Source organism: Stenella coeruleoalba (assembly GCF_951394435.1).
Source record: "Stenella coeruleoalba genome assembly, contig: scaffold_131, whole genome shotgun sequence".
NCBI classification, from domain to species: Eukaryota; Metazoa; Chordata; class Mammalia; order Artiodactyla; family Delphinidae; genus Stenella; species Stenella coeruleoalba.
The window spans coordinates 238708-250074 of NW_027646341.1; positions in this window are offsets into that span (position 1 = coordinate 238708).

Below are 11367 nucleotides of genomic sequence, written 5' to 3' on the forward strand. Positions count from 1 at the left end.
ATCCATAGGTTTTACGATACTTACTAGTCAGGTACATTCTTAGGCGTTTAATATGCGGTGTTGAGTCCATTTCGTTGAGCAAGGAGTAGCTCTTGTCTATTCCATATTTGACTTAAGGAACTGTATCTGTGCTCATTTCAATCTCTGGTTTTATGCAGCACCCCAACTCACCTTTACCCTTAAGCAAGCATAAGTTGGTTTTCTAAATTTCAGACCCTGTTCTGTTCTGTAATTCAGTTCCTGTGTAGCCAAGTTTACATTCCGTGTATTACTGATATCTTATGATGTTTCTTTTTCTGTGTGACTTATTTCAGTTAGAATCAACATACCTGAATCCACTCATTGTGATGCTAAGGGCCTGATGACATAGATTTCATTGCTGAGTGATATTGCTTTGTAAGTAAATACCACAACTTCTTTATCCATTTTTCACTTTCTGCGATGTTGAACTTGTACTGTAAACGAGGTTCTTGTAAACAGAGGCGTCCCAAACTTTGGGGTGGCTGTGTCTTTTTGATTTTAATTTCCCTAAGCTATAGGACCATAAGTGGCAGTGCCCTAGGCTCTGTTGCTTTGTTTTTTAGATGTTTCAGGAAACACCATACACTTCTCCCGAGTGTCTGTTGGCAATTTACATCCCGCCCATCAGCATAACAAGGCTCCCAGTTCTCCATGGCCTGTCCTGCCTTTCTGGATTTTACACTTTTTTCAGATGGCCCTTTTGACCGGGGGGAAGTGAGACTTCATTGTAGTGCAGATTTCCTTTGCAAGCTTGCTTGGTTGGCCAAAAAGGGCGTATGCGTTTTTTCCTGAATATATTCAGGAAAAAACGCATACGCCCTTTTTGGCCAAGTGCATCATTGTGGACGTTCTGCCTCTTTTCCTATGCTTTCAATGCAATTCCAGTCTACCTCCTGAAATCGGTTTCCTGCAATTCTGCCCCGCTTTCAAGTCCTCTTGGCAGCCTTACTTCAGTCTATTTTTGGACGATAGCTGTCATTTATAACTCTGCAGGTTTGTGAATTACAGTGCCCCTGAGCTCCTTACTTCAACTCGCTTTCTTGTGACCTGGCCGCAACACCGCAGGATGGCTTCAGGCCCTAATCTGGTTCCGGCCCGGCACGCTGAGCCTTTGGTTAATTCCTCTTCCTGGTGGGAAATGAGAGTTAAATTTGCCCGTCCAGACACCTCCAGCTAGCCTCTCATTGGTTCTCGCTATTCCTGTTCATCTTCCGCAGAAATTGCAAACTGGGCCAAACAGGAGGTTAAAGGGACTGACTCTCCAAGTGGGGAGAGTGTTAGTAAAGCGTCTGGAATGTTGCACCCGAGTACCAGGGGAGGAAAACTGAGACATATTTGAACACGTCTCCCGATCAAATGGTTGATCATACTCTAGGTTCCATATGCATGTTTTAGCTGAAGGAAGAATACCTTAAACCTTGAGAGTTGAGACCCGTGGAATGGGTACCATGCAATATGACTTCAAAGGGTCTTCATTTGCTCACCGAACCTCTCCAATCCTATTACTGCTGCGTTTATGCCCCTGTACACATGCTTGATTCTCTTTCGGAGACATAGCAATCCATAGGTTTTAAGATACTTACTAGTCAGGTACATTCTTAGGCGTTTAATATGCGGTGTTGAGTCCATTTCGTTGAGCAAGGAGTAGCTCTTGTCTATTCCATATTTGGCTTAAGGAACTTTATCTGTGCTCATTTCAATCTCTGGTTTTATGCAGCACCCCAACTCACCTTTACCCTTAAGCAAGCATAAGTTGGTTTTCTAAATTTGAGTCCCTGTTCTGTTCTGTAATTCAGTTCCTGTGTAGCCAAGTTTACATTCCGTGTATTACTGATATCTTATGATGTTTCTTTTTCTGTGTGACTTACTTCAGTTAGAATCATCATACCTGAATCCACTCATTGTGCTGCTAAGGACCTGATGACACAGATTTCATTGCTGAGTGATATTGCTTTGTAAGTAAATACCACAACTTCTTTATCCATTTTTCACTTTCTGCGATGTTGAACTTGTACTGTAAACGAGGTTCTTGTAAACAGAGCCGTTCCAAACTTTGGGGTGGCTGTGTCTTTTTGATTTTAATTTCCCTAAGCTATAGGACCATATGTGGAAGTGCCCTAGGCTCTGTTGCTTTGTTTTTTCGATGTTTCAGGAAACACCATACACTTCTCCCGAGTGTCTGTTGGCAATTTACATCCCGCCCATCAGCATAACAAGGCTCCCAGTTCTCCATGGCCTGTCCTGCCTTTCTGGATTTTACACTTTTTTCAGATGGCCCTTTTGACCGGGGGGAAGTGAGACTTCATTGTAGTGCAGATTTCCTTTGCAAGCTTGCTTGGTTGGCCAAAAAGGGCGTATGCGTTTTTTCCTGAATATATTCAGGAAAAAACGCATACGCCCTTTTTGGCCAAGTGCATCATTGTGGACGTTCTGCCTCTTTTCCTATGCTTGCAATGCAATTCCAGTCTACCTCCTGAAATCGGTTTCCTGCAATTCTGCCCCGCTTTCAAGTCCTCTTGGCAGCCTTACTTCAGTCTATTTTTGGACGATAGCTGTCATTTATAACTCTGCAGGTTTGTGAATTACAGTGCCCCTGAGCTCCTTTCTTCAACTCGCTTTCTTGTGACCTGGGCGCAACACCGCAGGATGGCTTCAGGCCCTAATCTGGTTCCGGCATGGCACGCTGAGCCTTTGGTTATTTCCTCTTCCTGGTGGGAAATGAGAGTTAAATTTGCCCGTCCAGACACCTCCAGCTAGCCTCTCATTGGTTCTCGCTATTCCTGTTCATCTTCCGCAGAAATTGCAAACTGGGCCAAACAGGAGGTTAAAGGCGCTGACTCTCCAAGTGGGGAGAGTGTTAGTAAAGCGTCTGGAATGTTGCACCCGAGTACCAGGGGAGGAAAACTGAGACATATTTGAACACGTCTCCCGTTCAAATGGTTGATCATACTTGGGTTCCACATGCATGTTTTAGCTGAAGGAAGAATACCTTAAACCTGGAGAGTTAAGACCCGTGTAATGGGTACCATGCAATATGACTTCAACGGGTGTTCATTTGCTCACCGAACCTCTCCAATCCTATCACTGCTGCGTTTATGCCCCTGTACACATGCTTGATTCTCTTTCGGAGACATAGCAATCCATAGGTTTTACGATACTTACTAGTCAGGTACATTCTTAGGCGTTTAATATGCGGTGTTGAGTCCATTTCGTTGAGCAAGGAGTAGCTCTTGTCTATTCCATATTTGACTTAAGGAACTTTATCTGTGCTCATTTCAATCTCTGGTTTTATGCAGCACCCCAACTCACCTTTACCCTTAAGCAAGCATAAGTTGGTTTTCTAAATTTCAGACCCTGTTCTGTTCTGTAATTCAGTTCCTGTGTAGCCAAGTTTACATTCCGTGTATTACTGATATCTTATGATGTTTCTTTTTCTGTGTGACTTATTTCAGTTAGAATCAACATACCTGAATCCACTCATTGTGATGCTAAGGGCCTGATGACATAGATTTCATTGCTGAGTGATATTGCTTTGTAAGTAAATACCACAACTTCTTTATCCATTTTTCACTTTCTGCGATGTTGAACTTGTACTGTAAACGAGGTTCTTGTAAACAGAGGCGTCCCAAACTTTGGGGTGGCTGTGTCTTTTTGATTTTAATTTCCCTAAGCTATAGGACCATAAGTGGCAGTGCCCTAGGCTCTGTTGCTTTGTTTTTTAGATGTTTCAGGAAACACCATACACTTCTCCCGAGTGTCTGTTGGCAATTTACATCCCGCCCATCAGCATAACAAGGCTCCCAGTTCTCCATGGCCTGTCCTGCCTTTCTGGATTTTACACTTTTTTCAGATGGCCCTTTTGACCGGGGGGAAGTGAGACTTCATTGTAGTGCAGATTTCCTTTGCAAGCTTGCTTGGTTGGCCAAAAAGGGCGTATGCATTTTTTCCTGAATATATTCAGGAAAAAACGCATACGCCCTTTTTGGCCAAGTGCATCATTGTGGACGTTCTGCCTCTTTTCCTATGCTTTCAATGCAATTCCAGTCTACCTCCTGAAATCGGTTTCCTGCAATTCTGCCCCGCTTTCAAGTCCTCTTGGCAGCCTTACTTCAGTCTATTTTTGGACGATAGCTGTCATTTATAACTCTGCAGGTTTGTGAATTACAGTGCCCCTGAGCTCCTTACTTCAACTCGCTTTCTTGTGACCTGGCCGCAACACCGCAGGATGGCTTCAGGCCCTAATCTGGTTCCGGCCCGGCACGCTGAGCCTTTGGTTAATTCCTCTTCCTGGTGGGAAATGAGAGTTAAATTTGCCCGTCCAGACACCTCCAGCTAGCCTCTCATTCGTTCTCGCTATTCCTGTTCATCTTCCGCAGAAATTGCAAACTGGGCCAAACAGGAGGTTAAAGGGACTGACTCTCCAAGTGGGGAGAGTGTTAGTAAAGCGTCTGGAATGTTGCACCCGAGTACCAGGGGAGGAAAACTGAGACATATTTGAACACGTCTCCCGATCAAATGGTTGATCATACTCTAGGTTCCATATGCATGTTTTAGCTGAAGGAAGAATACCTTAAACCTTGAGAGTTGAGACCCGTGGAATGGGTACCATGCAATATGACTTCAAAGGGTCTTCATTTGCTCACCGAACCTCTCCAATCCTATCACTGCTGCATTTATGCCCCTGTACACATGCTTGATTCTCTTTCGGAGACATAGCAATCCATAGGTTTTAAGATACTTACTAGTCAGGTACATTCTTAGGCATTTAATATGCGGTGTTGAGTCCATTTCGTTGAGCAAGGAGTAGCTCTTGTCTATTCCATATTTGACTTAAGGAACTTTATCTGTGCTCATTTCAATCTCTGGTTTTATGCAGCACCCCAACTCACCTTTACCCTTAAGCAAGCATAAGTTGGTTTTCTAAATTTGAGACCCTGTTCTGTTCTGTAATTCAGTTCCTGTGTAGCCAAGTTTACATTCCGTGTATTACTGATATCTTATGATGTTTCTTTTTCTGTGTGACTTACTTCAGTTAGAATCATCATACCTGAATCCACTCATTGTGCTGCTAAGGGCCTGATGACACAGATTTCATTGCTGAGTGATATTGCTTTGTAAGTAAATACCACAACTTCTTTCTCCATTTTTCACTTTCTGCGATGTTGAACTTGTACTGTAAACGAGGTTCTTGTAAACAGAGGCGTCCCAAACTTTGGGGTGGCTGTGTGTTTTTGATTTTAATTTCCCTAAGCTATAGGACCATAAGTGGAAGTGCCCTAGGTTCTGTTGCTTTGTTTTTTAGATGTTTCAGGAAACACCATACACTTCTCCCGAGTGGTTGTTGGCAATTTACATCCCGCGCATCAGCATAACAAGGCTCCCAGTTCTCCATGGCCTGTCCTGCCTTTCTGGATTTTACACTTTTTTCAGATGGCCCTTTTGACCGGGGGGAAGTGAGACTTCATTGTAGTGCAGATTTCCTTTGCAAGCTTGCTTGGTTGGCCAAAAAGGGGGTATGCGTTTTTTCCTGAATATATTCAGGAAAAAACGCATACGCCCTTTTTGGCCAAGTGCATCATTGTGGACGTTCTGCCTCTTTTCCTATGCTTGCAATGCAATTCCAGTCTACCTCCTGAAATCGGTTTCCTGCAATTCTGCCCCGCTTTCAAGTCCTCTTGGCAGCCTTACTTCAGTATATTTTTGGACGATAGCTGTCATTTATAACTCTGCAGGTTTGTGAGTTACAGTGCCCCTGAGCTCCTTTCTTCAACTCGCTTTCTTGTGACCTGGCCGCAACACCGCAGGATGGCTTCAGGCCCTAATCTGGTTCCGGTACGGCACGCTCAGCCTTTGGTTATTTCCTCTTCCTGGTGGGAAATGAGAGTTAAATTTGCCCGTCCAGACACCTCCAGCTAGCCTCTCATTGGTTCTCGCTATTCCTGTTCATCTTCCGCAGAAATTGAAAACTGGGCCAAACAGGAGGTTAAAGGCGCTGACTCTCCAAGTGGGGAGAGTGTTAGTAAAGCGTCTGGAATGTTGCACCCGAGTACCAGGGGAGGAAAACTGACACATATTTGAACACGTCTGCCGTTCACATGGTTGATCATACTTGGGTTCCACATGCATGTTTTAGCTGAAGGAAGAATACCTTAAACCTGGAGAGTTGAGACCCGTGTAATGGGTACCATGCAATATGACTTCAAAGGGTCTTCATTTGCTCACCGCACCTCTCCAATCCTATCACTGCTGCGTTTATGCCCCTGTACACATGCTTGATTCTCTTTCGGAGACATAGCAATCCATAGGTTTTACGATACTTACTAGTCAGGTACATTCTTAGGCGTTTAATATGCGGTGTTGAGTCCATTTCGTTGAGCAAGGAGTAGCTCTTGTCTATTCCATATTTGGCTTAAGGAACTTTATCTGTGCTCATTTCAATCTCTGGTTTTATGCAGCACCCCAACTCACCTTTACCCTTAAGCAAGCATAAGTTGGTTTTCTAAATTTGAGACCCTGTTCTGTTCTGTAATTCAGTTCCTGTGTAGCCAAGTTTCCATTCCGTGTATTACTGATATCTTATGATGTTTCTTTTTCTGTGTGACTTATTTCAGTTAGAATCATCATACCTGAATCCACTCATTGTGCTCCTAAGGGCCTGATGACACAGATTTCATTGCTGAGTGATATTGCTTTGTAAGTAAATACCACAACTTCTTTATCCATTTTTCACTTTCTGCGATGTTGAACTTGTACTGTAAACGAGGTTCTTGTAAACAGAGGCGTCCCAAACTTTGGGGTGGCTGTGTCTTTTTGATTTTAATTTCCCTAAGCTATAGGACCATAAGTGGAAGTGCCCTAGGTTCTGTTGCTTTGTTTTTTAAATGTTTCAGGAAACACCATACACTTCTCCCGAGTGGTTGTTGGCAATTTACATCCCGCCCATCAGCATAACAACGCTCTCTGTTCTCCATGGCCTGTCCTGCCTTTCTGGATTTTACACTTTTTTCAGATGGCCCTTTTGACCGGGGAGAAGTGAGACTTCATTGTAGTGCAGATTTCCTTTGCAAGCTTGCTTGGTTGGCCAAAAAGGGCATATGCGTTTTTTCCTGAATATATTCAGGAAAAAACGCATATGCCCTTTTTGGCCAAGTGCATCATTGTGGACGTTCTGCCTCTTTTCCTATGCTTTCAATGCAATTCCAGTCTACCTCCTGAAATCGGTTTCCTGCAATTCTGCCCCGCTTTCAAGTCGTCTTGGCAGCCTTACTTCAGTCTATTTTTGGACGATAGCTGTCATTTATAACTCTGCAGGTTTGTGAATTACAGTGCCCCTGAGCTCCTTTCTTCAACTTGCTTTCTTGTGACCTGGTCGCAACACCGCAGGATGGCTTCAGGCCCTAATCTGGTTCCGGCACGGCACGCTGAGCCTTTGGTTATTTCCTCTTCCTGGTGGGAAATGAGAGTTAAATTTGCCCGTCCAGACACCTCCAGCTAGCCTCTCATTGGTTCTCGCTATTCCTGTTCATCTTCCGCAGAAATTGCAAACTGGGTCAAACAGGAGGTTAAAGGCGCTGACTCTCCAAGTGGGGAGAGTGTTAGTAAAGCGTCTGGAATGTTGCACCCGAGTACCAGGGGAGGAAAACTGAGACATATTTGAACACGTCTCCCGTTCACATGGTTGATCATACTTGGGTTCCACATGCATGTTTTAGCTGAAGGAAGAATACCTTAAACCTGGAGAGTTGAGACCCGTGTAATGGGTACCATGCAATATGACTTCAAAGGGTCTTCATTTGCTCACCGAACCTCTCCAATCCTATCACTGCTGCGTTTATGCCCCTGTACACATGCTTGATTCTCTTTCGGAGACATAGCAATCCATAGGTTTTAAGATACTTACTAGTCAGGTACATTCTTAGGCGTTTAATATGCGGTGTTGAGTCCATTTCGTTGAGCAAGGAGTAGCTCTTGTCTATTCCATATTTGACTTAAGAAACTTAATCTGTGCTCATTTCAATCTCTGGTTTTATGCAGCACCCCAACTCACCTTTACCCTTAAGCAAGCATAAGTTGGTTTTCTAAATTTGAGACCCTGTTGTGTTCTGTAATTCAGTTCCTGTGTAGCCAAGTTTACATTCCGTGTATTACTGATATCTTATGATGTTTCTTTTTCTGTGTGACTTACTTCAGTTAGAATCATCATACCTGAATCCACTCATTGTGATGCTAAGGGCCTGATGACATAGATTTCATTGCTGAGTGATATTGCTTTGTAAGTAAATACCACAACTTCTTTATGCATTTTTCACTTTCTGCGATGTTGAACTTGTACTCTAAACGAGGTTCTTGTAAACAGAGGCGTCCCAAACTTTGGGGTGGCTGTGTCCTTTTGATTTTAATTTCCCTAAGCTATAGGACCATAAGCGGCAGTGCCCTAGGCTCTGTTGCTTTGTTTTTTAGATGTTTCAGGAAACACCATACACTTCTCCCGAGTGTCTGTTGGCAATTTACATCCCGCCCATCAGCATAACAAGGCTCCCAGTTCTCCATGGCCTGTTCTGCCTTTCTGGATTTTACACTTTTTTCAGATGGCCCTTTTGACCGGGGGGAAGTGAGACTTCATTGTAGTGCAGATTTCCTTTGCAAGCTTGCTTGGTTGGCCAAATAGGGCGTATGCGTTTTTTCCTGAATATATTCAGGAAAAAATGCATACGCCCTTTTTGGCCAAGTGCATCATTGTGGACGTTCTGCCTCTTTTCCTATGCTTTCAATGCAATTCCAGTCTACCTCCTGAAATCGGTTTCCTGCAATTCTGCCCCGCTTTCAAGTCCTCTTGGCAGCCTTACTTCAGTCTATTTTTGGACGATAGCTGTCATTTATAACTCTGCAGGTTTGTGAATTACAGTGCCCCTGAGCTCCTTTCTTCAACTCGCTTTCTTGTGACCTGGCCGCAACACCGCAGGATGGCTTCAGGCCCTAATCTGGTTCCGGCACAGCACGCTGAGCCTTTGGTTATTTCCTCTTCCTGGTGGGAAATGAGAGTTAAATTTGCCCGTCCAGACACCTCCAGCTAGTCTCTCATTGGTTCTCACTATTCCTGTTCATCTTCCGCGGAAATTGCAAACTGGGCCAAACAGGAGGTTAAAGGCACTGACTCTCCAAGTGGGGAGAGTGTTAGTAAAGCGTCTGGAATGTTGCACCCGAGTACCAGGGGAGGAAAACTGAGACATATTTGAACACGTCTCCCGTTCACATGGTTGATCATACTTGGGTTCCACATGCATGTTTTAGCTGAAGGAAGAATACCTTAAACCTGGAGAGTTAAGACCCGTGTAATGGGTACCATGCAATATGACTTCAAAGGGTCTTCATTTGCTCACCGAACCTCTCCAATCCTATCACTGCTGCATTTATGCCCCTGTACACATGCTTGATTCTCTTTCGGAGACATAGCAATCCATAGGTTTTAAGATACTTACTAGTCAGGTACATTCTTAGGCGTTTAATATGCGGTGTTGAGTCCATTTCGTTGAGCAAGGAGTAGCTCTTGTCTATTCCATATTTGACTTAAGGAACTTTATCTGTGCTCATTTCAATCTCTGGTTTTATGCAGCACCCCAACTCACCTTTACCCTTAAGCAAGCATAAGTTGGTTTTCTAAATTTGAGACCCTGTTCTGTTCTGTAATTCAGTTCCTGTGTAGCCAAGTTTACATTCCGTGTATTACTGATATCTTATGATGTTTCTTTTTCTGTGTGACTTACTTCAGTTAGAATCATCATACCTGAATCCACTCATTGTGCTGCTAAGGGCCTGATGACACAGATTTCATTGCTGAGTGATATTGCTTTGTAAGTAAATACCACAACTTCTTTATCCATTTTTCACTTTCTGCGATGTTGAACTTGTACTGTAAACGAGGTTCTTGTAAACAGAGCCGTTCGAAAGTTTGGGGTGGCTGTGTCTTTTTGATTTTAATTTTCCTAAGCTATAGGACCATAAGTGGCAGTGCCCTAGGTTCTGTTGCTTTGTTTTTTAGATGTTTCAGGAAACACCATACACTTCTCCCGAGTGGTTGTTGGCAATTTACATCCCGCCCATCAGCATAACAAGGCTCCCAGTTCTCCATGGCCTGTCCTACCTTTCTGGATTTTACACTTTTTTCAGATGGCCCTTTTGACTGGGGGGAAGTGAGACTTCATTGTAGTGCAGATTTCCTTTGCAAGCTTGCTTGGTTGGCTAAAAAGGGCGTATGCGTTTTTTCCTGAATATATTCAGGTAAAACCGCATACGCCCTTTTTGGCCAAGTGCATCATTGTGGACGTTCTGCCTCTTTTCCTATGCTTTCAATGCAATTCCAGTCTACTTCCTGAAATCGGTTTCCTGCAATTCTGCCCCGCTTTCAAGTCCTCTTGGCAGCCTTACTTCAGTCTATTTTTGGACGATAGCTGTCATTTATAACTCTGCAGGTTTGTGAATTACAGTGCCCCTGAGCTCCTTTCTTCAACTCGCTTTCTTGTGACCTGGCCGCAACACCGGAAGATGGCTTCAGGCCCTAATCTGGTTCCGGTCCGGCATGCTGAGCCTTTGGTTAATTCCTCTTCCTGGTGGGAAATGAGAGTTAAATTTTCCCGTCCAGACACCTCCAGCTAGCCTCTCATTGGTTCTCGCTATTCCTGTTCATCTTCCGCAGAAATTGCAAACTGGGCCAAACAGGAGGTTAAAGGGACTGACTCTCCACTTAGGGAGAGTGTTAGTAAAGCGTCTGGAATGTTGCACCCGAGTACCAGGGGAGGAAAACTGAGACATATTTGAACACGTCTCCCGTTCACATGGTTGATCATACTTGGGTTCCACATGCATGTTTTAGCTGAAGGAAGAATACCTTAAACCTGGAGAGTTGAGACCCGTGTAATGGGTACCATGCAATATGACTTCAAAGGGTCTTCATTTGCTCACCGCACCTCTCCAATCCTATCACTGCTGCGTTTATGCCCCTGTACACATGCTTGATTCTCTTTCGGAGACATAGCAATCCATAGGTTTTAAGATACTTACTAGTCAGGTACATTCTTAGGCGTTTAATATGCGGTGTTGAGTCCATTTCGTTGAGCAAGGAGTAGCTCTTGTCTATTCCATATTTGACTTAAGGAACTTTATCTGTGCTCATTTCAATCTCTGGTTTTATGCAGCACCCCAACTCACCTTTACCCTTAAGCAAGCATAAGTTGGTTTTCTAAATTTGAGACCCTGTTCTGTTCTGTAATTCAGTTCCTGTGTAGCCAAGTTTACATTCCGTGTATTACTGATATCTTATGATGTTTCTTTTTCTGTGTGACTTATTTC